General features: G+C 47.5%; 1 protein-coding gene across 1 annotated transcript in view; it reads left to right on the forward strand.

The window, feature by feature from the left end:
- Positions 1-13,935, forward strand: part of KCNK17 (potassium two pore domain channel subfamily K member 17) — a 228,545-nt gene that overhangs the window by 176,241 nt on the left and 38,369 nt on the right. The gene's annotated exons all lie outside the window — the stretch shown is intronic.

Consider the following 13,935-nt stretch of genomic DNA (forward strand, 5'->3'; position numbering starts at 1 on the left):
CCTCCAAGCAAGCTTGCCGGAAGCTAGAGAAAAAACGGCACAGTGAACAGACCCCGGACAGCCACGCAGCACACAAGGATGCCATCCGCAACCACCACCACCTCCTCAAGGCTGCCAAGAGGACCTCCTTCAAAGATCGCCTCGACAACAACGCACACGACAGCAAGGAGCACTTCAACATCGTGAAGGAACTCTCCAACCCCAGCTCCAACACCAATGACATCCCGCCGTCGCAAGCCCTGTGCGACTCCCTCGCCACTTTCTTCCACCGCAAGATAGCTGACATCCACGACAGCTTCAACAGACAGCAACACAACAGACCCTCCACACATCATCGACCACGACCCCCTGCTAGCCTGGACCAGCATGAGCATCGATGACACCATCAAGACCATGAGCACAATCCATTCCGGCTCTCCGTCAGACCCATTCCCGCACCACATCTTCAACAAAGCAAGCAGCTCCATCGCACCCCACCTGCGCAACATCATCAACCTCTCCCTCGAGACCGCGACCTTCCCAAAGAGCTGGAAACACGCCGAGATCAACGCTCTACTAAAAAAAAAACAAGGCAGACCCAAGAGACCTCAAGAACTTCCGGCCCATCTCTCTGCTCCCCTTCCCGGCCAAGGTCAACAGACAGCTAACCCGACACCTTGAAGAAAACAGAATCCTGGACCTTTCCCAGTCAGGGTTCCGCAGCAACCACAGCACCGAGACCGCCCCCATCGCCGCGCCAACGACATCAGGACCCTGCTGGACAACGGTGAGACCGCAGCACAAATCCTCCTAGACCTCTCCGCCGCCTTCGACACCGTCTGCCACCGCACACTACGCGCACGCCTCCATGACGCAGGGATCCGAGACAAGGCTCTGGAATGGACCACATCCTTCCTCTAATGCAGAACCCAGAGCGTCCGCCTCCCCGTTTCCGATCCGAAGCCTCCGAGATCATCTGCGGTGTACCCCAGGGATCCTCCCTCAGCCCGACACTGTTCAACATCAACATGACCCCGCTTGCACACGTCGCCCGACAGCACGACCTCAACATAATCTCCTACACCGAAGACACTCAACTGATCCTCTCCCTCACCAAGGACCCCATCACTGCCAAAGCCAACCTCCACGAAGGAATGAAGGCCGTCACCGACTGGATGAAGATCAGCCGCCTGAAGCTGAACTCGGACAAGACGGAGGTCCTCATCCTCGGCTCCAACCCTTCAGTCTGGGACAACTCATGGTGGCCCCGACGGCACTGGGGACAGCCCCGACACCCACAGACCACGCACGCAACCAAGGAATCATCCTCGACTCAATGCTCTCAATAACCAAGCAAGTCAACGCCGTCTCCTCTTCCTGCTTCAACACCCTCCGCATGCTCCTCAAGATCTACAAATGGATCCCAACTGATACAAGAAAGACAGTCACCCAGGCCCTTGTCGGCAGCAGACTCGACTACGGGAACGCCCTCTACGTGGGAGCCCCGACCAAGCTCATCAAACGACTACAACGCATCCAAAACGCCTCGGCACGACTGATCCTCGACGTACCACGCCACAGCCACATCACCCCCCACCTGAGAAACCTGAACTAGCTCCCCGTCAACAAGAGGATATCCTTCAAGCTCCTCATCCACGCACACAAGGCACTCCACAAGACCGACCCTACCTACCTCAACAGACGTCTCTCCTTCTACATCCCCAACCGCCAGCTTCGCTCCGCCAACCCCTCACTAGCCACCGTCCCGCGCATCCGAAGAACTACCACCGGCGGGAGATCCTTCTCCCACCTCGCCGCCAACAACATGGAACACCCTCCCACTGAGCCTACGACAAACCCAAGACCTGCTGACCTTCAGGAGAACACTCAAGACCTGGCTGTTCGATCAGTAGCGCCCCCCCAGTGCCTTGAGACCCTCGCGGGTATGTAGTGTGCTTTACAAATAACTAATTGATTGATACACTGGAACTGAAGTCATTTAATATGCCGGATAACTATACCCAGAGGGAGGTGGCATGTATTTATTTATAAGGTTTTATATAGCGTGAACGTGACCCAAGCGGGTATCAGAGCGCTTTGCAGATGTACAGAGGTACAAACAGAGTTGCAGGTAAAACAACAACAACAACAATGATAAGCAAGGTAATGCAGACGATAGAGGAGCAGTAAAATATGGAAGAGGAAATAGTGTAGCATATAAGTGCAACAAACTAATAACGGGGTTGAACATAAACCTGCGGAGTGGGCAGAGTCAATGGAGGTAGGTGCCGTCAAACGGGCATTCATCCACAGGGCTTTCACTTCTTTTTTGAAAGACGCCGTAGAGGGAATCAGTCTGACGGGCGGAGGCAAGAAGTTCCAGATTCTTGGGGCAATACCCAAGAACGCCCAGTTATAAGTTTTCTTTTTCTGGAATTTTCAGGAGTAGAGTGCTGGAACTCCCAGAAGATCGGCTCCCGCCAAAGAGTTCCAGCTTTTGGGCTAGGTACATCGGGGTGTTAAAGTGAAGGGCCTTGTGCGATCAATATTAGCCTCCAAAGGTAGCCAGTTTAAGGATTTCTGTATCGGCGTGATGTGGCTATTTCTCTGGAAGCAGTGATGATCCTTGCAGCTGAATTCAGGGAAGCCCTGAGCGGAGCCAGCTTGTACCTGGGTAGCCCACATAGAGTTGCACAGCCATAATCTAGCCAAGAGATTACTAGAGCTTGAACAGCAGACCTGAAGTCGTCCAGGGGGAGGAAGGGTTTTATCTTTCTTAGAATGCTCATGTGGAAGTTGACCCCTTTGGTGGCTGAGCTAATGTGTTCCTGCATACTCAATGACTTGTCAAGAGACCCCTAGCAGAGTTAATAATGTGAGGGGTACAGTTGAGAGCTGTTAAGTGTTTCAGTACTCAGCGATGACGGCCGTCTCTTTGGCTGGTGCTATCAGGAGGAATTCCGTTTTGGAGGAGTTGAGCTTACGATGTTGGGTAGTCATCCAGTGTTGAGTTTTGAGAAAGGTAGAGTTCAGTGAATTGATGTCGTCTGGGGAAGAGATTTTCAGGTAAAGTTGGGTGTCATCAGCATACATGTGATACTGAATGTTGAATGTTGCATCTCCTTAACATCACATGCGGGGTGGTCTAGGTGGGTTCTTACAGTGCTGTCTCGTACACTGGAACTGAAGTCTTTTAATGTGCAGGATTACTGCACCCAGAGGGAATGGCATCTCCTTAGCATCAGATGCGGGGTGGTCTGGGTGGGTTCTTACAGTGCTGTCTCGTACACTGGAACTGAAGTCTTTTAATGTGCAGGATTACTGCACCCAGAAAGAATGGCATCTCCTTAGCATCAGATGCGGGGTGGTCCGGGTGGGTTCTTACAGTGCTGTCTCGTACACTGGAACTGAAGTCTTTTAATGTGCAGGATTACTGCACCCAGGGGGAGGTGGCATCTCCTTAGCATCAGATGCGGGGTGGTCCGGGTGGGTTCTTACAGTGCTGTCTCGTACACTGGAACTGAAGTATTTTAATGTGCAGGATTACTGCACCCAGAGGGAATGGCATCTCCTTAGCATCAGATGCGGGGTGGTCCGGGTGGGTTCTTACAGTGCTGTCTCGTACACTGGAACTGAAGTATTTTAATGTGCAGGATTACTGCACCCAGAGGGAATGGCATCTCCTTAGCATCAGATGCGGGGTGGTCCGGGTGGGTTCTTACAGTGCTGTCTCGTACACTGGAACTGAAGTTTTTTAATGTGCAGGATTACTGCACCCAGAGGGAATGGCATCTCCTTAGCATCAGATGCGGGGTGGTCCGGGTGGGTTCTTACAGTGCTGTCTCGTACACTGGAATTGAAGTCATTTAATGTGCTGGATTACTGCACCCAGGGGGAGGTGGCATCTCCTTAGCATCAGATGCGGGGTGGTCCGGGTGGGTTCTTACAGTGCTGTCTCGTACACTGGAACTGAAGTCTTTTAATGTGCAGGATTACTGCACCCAGAGGGAATGGCATCTCCTTAGCATCAGATGCGGGGTGGTCCGGGTGGGTTCTTACAGTGCTGTCTCGTAAACTGGAACTGAAGTCTTTTAATGTGCAGGATTACTGCACCCAGAGGGAATGGCATCTCCTTAGCATCAGATGCGGGGTGGTCCGGGTGGGTTCTTACAGTGCTGTCTCGTACACTGGAACTGAAGTCTTTTAATGTGCAGGATTACTGCACCCAGAGGGAATGGCATCTCCTTAGCATCAGATGCGGGGTGGTCTGGGTGGGTTCTTACAGTGCTGTCTCGTACACTGGAACTGAAGTCTTTTAATGTGCAGGATTACTGCACCCAGGGGGAGGTGGCATCTCCTTAGCATCAGATGCGGGCTGGTCCGGGTGGGTTCTTACAGTGCTGTCTCGTACACTGGAACTGAAGTCTTTTAATGTGCTGGATTACTGCACCCAGAGGGAATGGCATCTCCTTAGCATCAGATGCGGGGTGGTCCGGGTGGGTTCTTACAGTGCTGTCTCGTACACTGGAATTGAAGTCATTTAATGTGCAGGATTACTGCACCCAGGGGGAGGTGGCATCTCCTTAGCATCAGATGCGGGGTGGTCCGGGTGGGTTCTTACAGTGCTGTCTCGTACACTGGAACTGAAGTCTTTTAATGTGCAGGATTACTGCACCCAGGGGGAGGTGGCATCTCCTTAGCATCAGATGCGGGGTGGTCCGGGTGGGTTCTTACAGTGCTGTCTCGTACACTGGAACTGAAGTCTTTTAATGTGCCGGATTACTGCACCCAGGGGGAGGTGGCATCTCCTTAGCATCAGATGCGGGGTGGTCTGGGTGGGTTCTTACAGTGCTGTCTCGTACACTGGAACTGAAGTCTTTTAATGTGCAGGATTACTGCACCCAGGGGGAGGTGGCATCTCCTTAGCATCAGATGCGGGGTGGTCCGGGTGGGTTCTTACAGTGCTGTCTCGTACACTGGAACTGAAGTCTTTTAATGTGCCGGATTACTGCACCCAGGGGGAGGTGGCATCTCCTTAGCATCAGATGCGGGGTGGTCTGGGTGGGTTCTTACAGTGCTGTCTCGTACACTGGAACTGAAGTCTTTTAATGTGCAGGATTACTGCACCCAGGGGGAGGTGGCATCTCCTTAGCATCAGATGCGGGGTGGTCCGGGTGGGTTCTTACAGTGCTGTCTCGTACACTGGAACTGAAGTCTTTTAATGTGCAGGATTACTGCACCCAGGGGGAGGTGGCATCTCCTTAGCATCAGATGCGGGGTGGTCCGGGTGGGTTCTTACAGTGCTGTCTCGTACACTGGAACTGAAGTCTTTTAATGTGCAGGATTACTGCACCCAGGGGGAGGTGGCATCTCCTTAGCATCAGATGCGGGGTGGTCTGGGTGGGTTCTTACAGTGCTGTCTTGTACACTGGAACTGAAGTCTTTTAATGTGCAGGATTACTGCACCCAGGGGGAGGTGGCATCTCCTTAGCATCAGATGCGGGGTGGTCCGGGTGGGTTCTTACAGTGCTGTCTCGTACACTGGAACTGAAGTCATTTAATGTGCCGGATAACTGTACCCAGTTCAAGCACTGGAGGTGAAGCACGTGACCTGCTGAGTAAAGCCTGCGCAGCAGCCGAGAGGTGATTAGGCCTCCGGCAATCTGAGCTGAGGTTTACTTAAACAATTACAACGGGCTCATAAAAGCTGCTCGCTGCCGGTTCCTAATTGCTGCTCTGAAGTCGCAATAAAATGCCGACCTTGCAGCCTGAGCGTCATAAAGACCAGGTTTCGCTTTCAAAGCACACTGCTAATGCCATTTGGAAAACACTCAGGACTTGCCCTTGAAGGGAGAGCTGGTGACGCCTTTGTTCATTGTTCTCTGGGGCAACAGAGGGGGCAAAAGGCGGCAGTGCCCAAGCCAGAGGCAATGTCTTTATTGAAAAGTCCCTCCCTATACCTCCCCCTGTCTCCTGACCCTGGCATGGCACAGGGCGTTCCAGCTAGCTCTGTTCTCTGCGTCCATGCTTGCTGAATCCTAGGCTGATCTAGCGCCTAGTGCAGCGGTTCTTAACCTGTGCTGCGGGGACCGCAAGCCTAAACAGGGGTCCGCGACTGCTTAGAAAATGAAATAATATTAACAGACATATAAATAAAGAAGCAAAATGTAAAATGTAAAATGTTTAAGCGTTCTGTAAATTCAAAGTAATTTAAATTGGAGGCTAACACTTGCGTTAGAATCCTCAGATTGATTTGTGGGCGCCGTGCATAGGTTATACTATGGACGATGAGCGGCCTTAATTGAATTTAGAAAAGCACCAACCATCCCATTTAAATCGAAAAAGTTTTGGGGATATTTCTTTTTTGAATTAAGTACTATTTTTCATCATTTGTGTATTTGATTGATAAATGGTTGTTTGCATATTTTTTGTGTATTGTTTTGTGGTTCAAATCATCGACAATGCTTAGGTCGGGTCCCTGGCTTCCAGTAATGATTCAGTGGGCGTCTCTAGGTTCCAGTAATGATTAATTGGGGGTCCACAGAAGTCAAAAGGTTAAGTACCCCTGGTCTGGGAACAGCCATTACAACGCGGTTATTGCCACGCTGTGCAGTTACATCGCATGCGTTACAACGCATGCGATGTTACAACGCTATGCCATTAGAACGCAAGTCTGTACATCGACTTGCGCTAGATGGCGTGCTAACATTACAAATAGTGTAGTTTACTATCCCAACACCTTCCCTACTGTTAAGTGGACTGGAGTTGGAATAGTAAATTACACTTTTTTAATGTCCGCACGCCATCTAGCGCAAGTCGATGCAAAGACTTGCGTTCTAATGGCATAGCGTTGTAACATCGCATGCGTTGTAACGCATGCGATGTAACTGCACGCGTGGTAAAAACCCGCGTCGTAATATCATACATCCCCCCTGGTCTAGTGGGTCAGCCATCATCAGCCATGTACCATAGGGTCTTCCCTGACGGGTGCAACAAGGATGGTTTCAGTAGGATGTTGGTTCACTTGAGGAAATATGAATTTTGTGATCAGTTATGTCCCCTATCGTAGACCCCAACGGCTCCATGTGCATGCTATAAGTACATGTATGTTCCCTCCAGTTCCAGTTTTGAAGACGCAAATACATGTGCGTCCACCGTCAACATGTCCTCTTTCAGATCCGCCATGAATGGGTCAGATATTCCATTCCTAAGTATGAAAGGCCACCGACTTTATGTGGTTCACTTTCCACATTTTACAGATTCAGGCGAGTAGGCCCAGAATTCTGTCATCAAGCCTTTTTCCTGCCTTCTGCCTCTGAAAGCTCCAGTCTGAGCCTGCATCTGTATCCATGAACTTTGTCCTACTCCCTGCGCGGCTAACGGTGCCTGATCCAGCATATTGCCTGCCAAAAACTGTATTTCACCTTCAAGATTATCTACTCCGCTCCTCATCCGATGCATTCCTGTCTAGTAGTTAGGTAAACATTTCTCCAGCTACCGTGCAAAAGGGCCAGGCCTCGCTGTCCTCATGCAAGTAATTCATAGCCCCGTTACCATGGAATATTCCTACCCCCTCGCATCTCATGTAGACACTTAGACGCTTGTACACGCACTAACAGTCAGTATAGAATAGATTCTATCCTAGAGACCTTTCCTTTTGGATAACACAGTTCTTTAAACATAGGATATTAGATATGATTTGGGATTAGGTTGACATGACCCCCAGACTTCTGACTCCACATGTAGAGCTAAATGTCAAGTCCCCTTCACCCTCTAGTTGCACGTCAATCACACGTCATGCGGCTGCGCGCGCATCTCTGCCAAGTATTTCTGCTGACATTGCAGGATTCTTTTATGGATCCACCCACTTGTGACATCATGTATAATGACGTTTATTAAAATACGCCCATATGACCGCCTCTATTAGTTACGTATGCACAGTTTATCTGTATTATCAGCTGTTACGCCTCTTGCATCTGTTTTACTGTAATGCATTATCTATAAAACTGCTCATCTGTCAATAATGTATGCCCTTCCTTCCTGAACTCTCGTGGTGATGGAATAGAAAGCCTACAATTCGAATTGTATTCCTTTGTATAGGAATAAAGCCTTTTAAAACCTCTAATACCACGGATTCTGCCTCTTATATTTACTGAGTTATTCTTAATAGACTTTACCGCATAAAAAATAGTACCGGTAATGAAATATTTACCACATAAATTGGCGCCCAAATAGGGACACTTTCTCATCTCACGCGCCGGCGGTGCGTTGCAGGCCCGGTCTCCTGCTACAGCTGAACGGACAAAAACGCTTACCTGCAGGATTTCCTGTATCTCCCTCCGGCCAAGCGGGGACGACTGAGGCTGCGATCAACACCCAGACGAGGCGGTGAGAAGTGCGAAGTACCCCGACCAGAGCCTAGCTGAGAGAGCAAGATCCGAGGTATACAGAGGCCCACCAGGTTCCGAAGTTCCGAGTCCAGTCGAGTCGAGTCCAGTCCGGTCCAGTTTCAGTTCCGTTCCGAGGCCTTCCGTTCCGAGCTACCCGGTGAGTACCATTACCGGGGAGGCATTTCACGTGCACATAGTCTGTGCCGGTCAAGACGGGTTTGGGTACACAAATCCGGTCTGCACTGTTTTAGCAGTGTATCTGTACTGTTTAGCAGTATATAATAGTATGTCTTGCATATAAATAAGTATTATTTAGTGTCAGTATTATGTCAGTAACTAGTTTTCTGTTAGTTATCATTGTTCGTTAAAACTGTTAAATGTTAAATGTTTTAATACGTTCTATACATTGTGGTGTGAATGACCGTTCATTATTGCGTTTATTTGTATTAAGTATGTTTAAGATTAAGTAACCAGATCTAAAAATGCCGCTCTTTTCGAAACTAAGACAGATCAAAACTAGAAAAGGTGTACTCGAAGAAGCTGTTCCCATCCCACCTAGGGACACTCCCGGGTACTTTATGTATCATAAGCATGGCCTAGATGCCGTATTATTTCTTGATTTATGGGTGGACTACACCAAAGAATTACCAGAGAGTCAGAGATGGCCCGCAGCAGGGACCTGGGATGCAGATTGCATCATGAGAGTAGAAGAAGAATTATGGAAAAAGAAAGCCAGACAGTCACAGAAAGATGCCATTGAATTATGGCGTAAAGAATCATACAGACGTACAGAAAAAGCGCTCAGACAGGAAGAGAAAGGTAGAGAGAATTCAAATAAAACTCGAGAAAATCTATTACTTGAGGAAGGTACCCGAGTAAACTCAGAACAAGTAGATAGACAAAGAAACACTCTTATGAATGGTATGTATCCTCTTCTGGCCGAAGGGTTACCTAAGGCTATCCCGGAAATACCAAAGGACTTAACTCCTCCATTGCTCCCGATAAAAGCACATCCCAAAACACATCCCAAAACAGCAAAGGACGTTTTCCTTTCCTCCTATTTAGATGACGTAGCTCCCGAGTATGCTAATGCCATGCCGCACGCACCGCTTACCGATGGTGTTCAACACCAAGAGCATCCGTCTGTATCCCCGCAACTACAAACTCCTACACAAGTTCCGACAGGTCCGTCCGTTTCTACAGTTTTTCCCACATCTACAATCTCTATCCTACGTCCAACGAATCCTTTCGTGCCTAGCACCTCAGACGGTACTACAGGAGGTACGACAGACATGTTTGCCACCCCGCCGCGAAATAAACAGACCCTTAGAGATTTAGCACTCCAACGTACACCCCAATTAGAGACGTCCGACATGTTTAAAGAACAGCTTGTGGATTGTAGATACGACCCAGTACCAGGTAGACAGGACAAATTGCTCATATCATCACTACGTATACGACGAGCTACATTATATTTAATGACGATACCAGGAATGGGTGAACACCTAGACGAAATATATCGCTTTGTCCAAACAGGACGAGGGTCAGAAAGTATTAACGAAGCTATGGAATACCAGAAAGTGGATGTACAAAGACAACTACTACGTTTTTTCATAAATTGTGTAATTAGGAATCAAGACAGGCCCGGGGCAGATCACGATACCATGCAAAGACTTGTCAAATGGGGTCAGAACATATCAGAAGAGAAACATGATCGACAGGCGTGTATAATCGCCATGTGTCGAAAGATCCGCAAGGAAGTAGAACGAATACATAAAGAAAGACGAGAAACAGACAGAGTAGGATCAGAAGAGGAGGAGGAGCAAGAATCAGAACAATTAGAAACGATAGCTTATGTAGGTAGAGGACGACCCCATAATAATACTAGAGGCTTTAATGATCAGATACGTCCAATACGTCCAGAATATAATAGACATTTTCCAAACCCTATGTTAAATACAAGATCCCCTGAACACCTATTCCAAGCCGCTGATAAATTACTCCGAGATCGAAGGGGGTACCATATGCTCGATTCCATGGACGAACAAGAATTAGCCAGGTCAGCAGTACAATGGGCTGACAGTCCCAGCGACTACAATGATGATGTACTTGCACACACGTTTCTGAATCTTGACCCCTACGAACAGCGTTTAGCTAGTATATACATGATTCAACACCTCCTTATATTATATAAAAGCCAACACTCCGATCCAGGACCCTTACCTGACATATTGACAGAACTACTCACGAACATATGGAGAGGGTCAGGTACTGATTTGATTAGGGAAATTCTAGAATTCCGAAACCAATATTTAAATTTCGTATGCCCAGAACACGTTCCAGTTCCCATCATGGGAAGAAAAATGTATCACATAGATAGACAGAACCCGTTACGCGAAGTGCACCCAATCAGAGGTGACGGTAATAACTTTACACGCGTGTTTGTGTACACGCCTATAACTAAACTGGAATTATTAGAAATGAAGAAAGTAGTACCCAGCCATGACAAGGATCCAGCAGGTTTCCACCGTGAAATAAAAGACATGTTACTCATGGGAGAGTATACCTACCCCGACATTATGAAAATATTAAAAGTCCTATTACCCGCCGGTGTTTATGAGAAACTCAAAGAAAAGGAATGGGAGGTGGGAGACCAAAAGATAGATTGGACAGCATTAGAAAACGAAGAAAGGGCCCGAGCTGCAGGAGCAGGACTTGGGGAAAAGACTACAGCACTAGCAGGACTACTAGTACAGGTACTGCCACGTTTATTAACTACGAAAAAGGAAGACTGGGGTGCAATCTCAGCCTATAAACAAAAGCCAGATGAAGACACTAGTGATTTCTATTCCCGATTTGAAAAATGTTTTGGTATAAATAGTGGCATAAAAGCCAGTAGTGAGTCATATCCACATCTGTTTGTGACAAAATTAGTTGAAAATTCTCTGCTACAAGTCAAGAATAGAGTATTGAAATTCGAAAGTACCTGGCAAGGTAATACCCCATCACAGATGTTACAGATGTTACAATATCACCACAATAGAATTAGAGAAGAACAAGAACACGAACAAAGACGTATGAAAGATACAAAAATGAAAATGCTTGTTGCTCAGTCAGTTCCAGCCGATGGTCATCATAAGGGTGATTCCGCAGGTCCTACGAAAGGGACATGCAACTATTGTAAACAACCAGGTCATTATATACACGATTGTCCAGTCCTGAAACATAATATTGCTACAGGTAGAACCCAGGAGAGACCACGTCCACCTAGACAGGATCAGAATCAACAACAAATCCCTCAGCATGCACAACGTAGGTTAGCTCCGCAACAACTAGCTCCGCAACAGGGAGCTCCACAACAGACCGTAGCACCACCACAAGCGCAGCCTATTGCTGCAACACAAGCAACAACACAACAGATGTATCAGTATGCACAAGCAGATTATCCCGATTATCAGCGATATACATGACATAGCCTAGAGAGGGAAGTTGGCTTACCCCTTATAGAGGTTCCTGTAGACCAAGAGGGACCTTATGTACATAGTGAACTATTAGGGGAAGACAGAAAGTTTTTACTTGATACAGGGGCAAGCAGAACAACTATAAGACGCAGTGAAGTTCCAGGGGCACCCCTCTCAGGCTCACAAAATATTTCCCTTGGATTCTCAGGAAAACCTATAATAAATGACGTAACACAACCTCTTCCACTTACGATCGGTCCATTGACACGTACTACAGATCTATTGCTTACTAAATCATGTCCAGAAAACTTGTTAGGTATAAAAACATTGAAAGCTCTAGGAGCTATTATATGTTGTTCTCCGGAAGGAGTACGACTATTTCTACGTGACTTTAAAGGTCACTACGTGTCCAGAGACATGGATCACCGACTGCAGAATTTACCTACACATTTATGGGCACAAGGCCCCACTGATGTTGGTTGCATGAATATTACACCATATCGTGTCACACTAAAAACAGGAGTGATACTACCACGAATGCGACAATACAAGTTACCACCCGATGCTGTTGTGGCTTTGCTGCAAATCATTGACGAGCTCATTGCACAAGGAGTGGTTGTCGAAACGGACTCCAATGTCTGTAATTCCCCGATAATTCCGATTCTTAAAAGAACGGATCCAAAAGCACCACCAGTATATCGATTAGTTGTTGATCTGCGCGAATTAAATAAATGTATTGTACCACAATACCCTGTGGTCCCAGATATCTCTTCATTACTCACAGCTATTGACTCAGAAGCAACGTTCTTCACTGTAATTGATCTCAAGAATGCTTTCTTTAGTGTCCCAATCGATCCGGAAAGTCAATATCTGTTCGGATTCAGTTTAAATGGACGAAGTTTTAAATTCACACGCGCACCTCAAGGATTTACAGAAAGCCCTAGCATCTATAGCCAAGCACTGAAACGAGAACTTGACAGTATCCACATGCCAGTTAACACTGCCTTGCTTCAATATGTCGATGATCTGCTGATCACCGCCCGAAGCGAACCTGAATGTGAAACAGCGTCACTGACGGTTTTAAAATTTTTGGCTGACAAGGGGCACAAGGTGTCCCCTTCTAAGCTGCAATTCTGTGTCCAGCGAGTTGTTTACCTTGGGCACTCGCTGTCCAAGGAGGGAAGGCAGCTTACACCCGACCGCATCCAGTTAATCGCTAACATGCCACCACCCAAGACACAAAAGGAGGTGCGGGCTTTTATAGGCCTCACTTCATACTGTAGGCAGTGGATCCCTCAATATGCATTTCTAGCAAAACCACTCATCCAGTTGACAACACAGGAGGCAGCCACATCGACTGTCCTCCCTTGGACTCAAGAACATACACACGCTTTTGAAAGCTTAAAGAAAGCTTTATGCCAAGCACCTGTTTTAGCAACACCATGTTACAGTAAACAGTTTACACTCTTTGTTACAGAACGCGAAGGTACTGCGTTGTCAGTACTCACTCAGGAACAAACAGGATCACACAAACCATGCGCTTATTTCTCTAGTACATTAGATCCAGTAGCTCAGGCTCTTCCTGCGTGCCTGAAATCGGTGGCAGCAACAGCTTTAGCAATCAGACAAAGCGATGCCATAGTGTTAGGACACCAACTGACAGTACAAGTACCACACGCAGTAGAGGTTCTTTTGAACCGCACACAAACACAACACTTGACTATAGCGAGACTCACCGGTTACGAATTAACATTATTTCAGCCACACATAGAAATCAGACGTTGTAATACGTTAAATCCTGCCACACTGTTACCAGTGGGCGGAACAGATCCATTGGCACATGATTGTGTCGAAGTCATTACTATCACGACTAAACCCAGACAAGACTTGACAGATATCCCTTTGTCAGATCCAGACTTGACATTGTATGTAGATGGGTCATGTATGAGAACAAGTACAGGAGAGTTAGTGGCCGCTTACGCAGTCACAACAGACACTGAAGTCATTGAAACAAATTGTATTAACACTTTGTCAGCTCAAGCAGCAGAGCTCATCGCTCTGACACAAGCCTGTATTCAAGCCAAAAATAAGAAAGTCAACATATA

This window comes from Triturus cristatus, chromosome 6, assembly GCF_964204655.1.
Source record: "Triturus cristatus chromosome 6, aTriCri1.1, whole genome shotgun sequence".
Taxonomy (NCBI): Eukaryota; Metazoa; Chordata; class Amphibia; order Caudata; family Salamandridae; genus Triturus; species Triturus cristatus.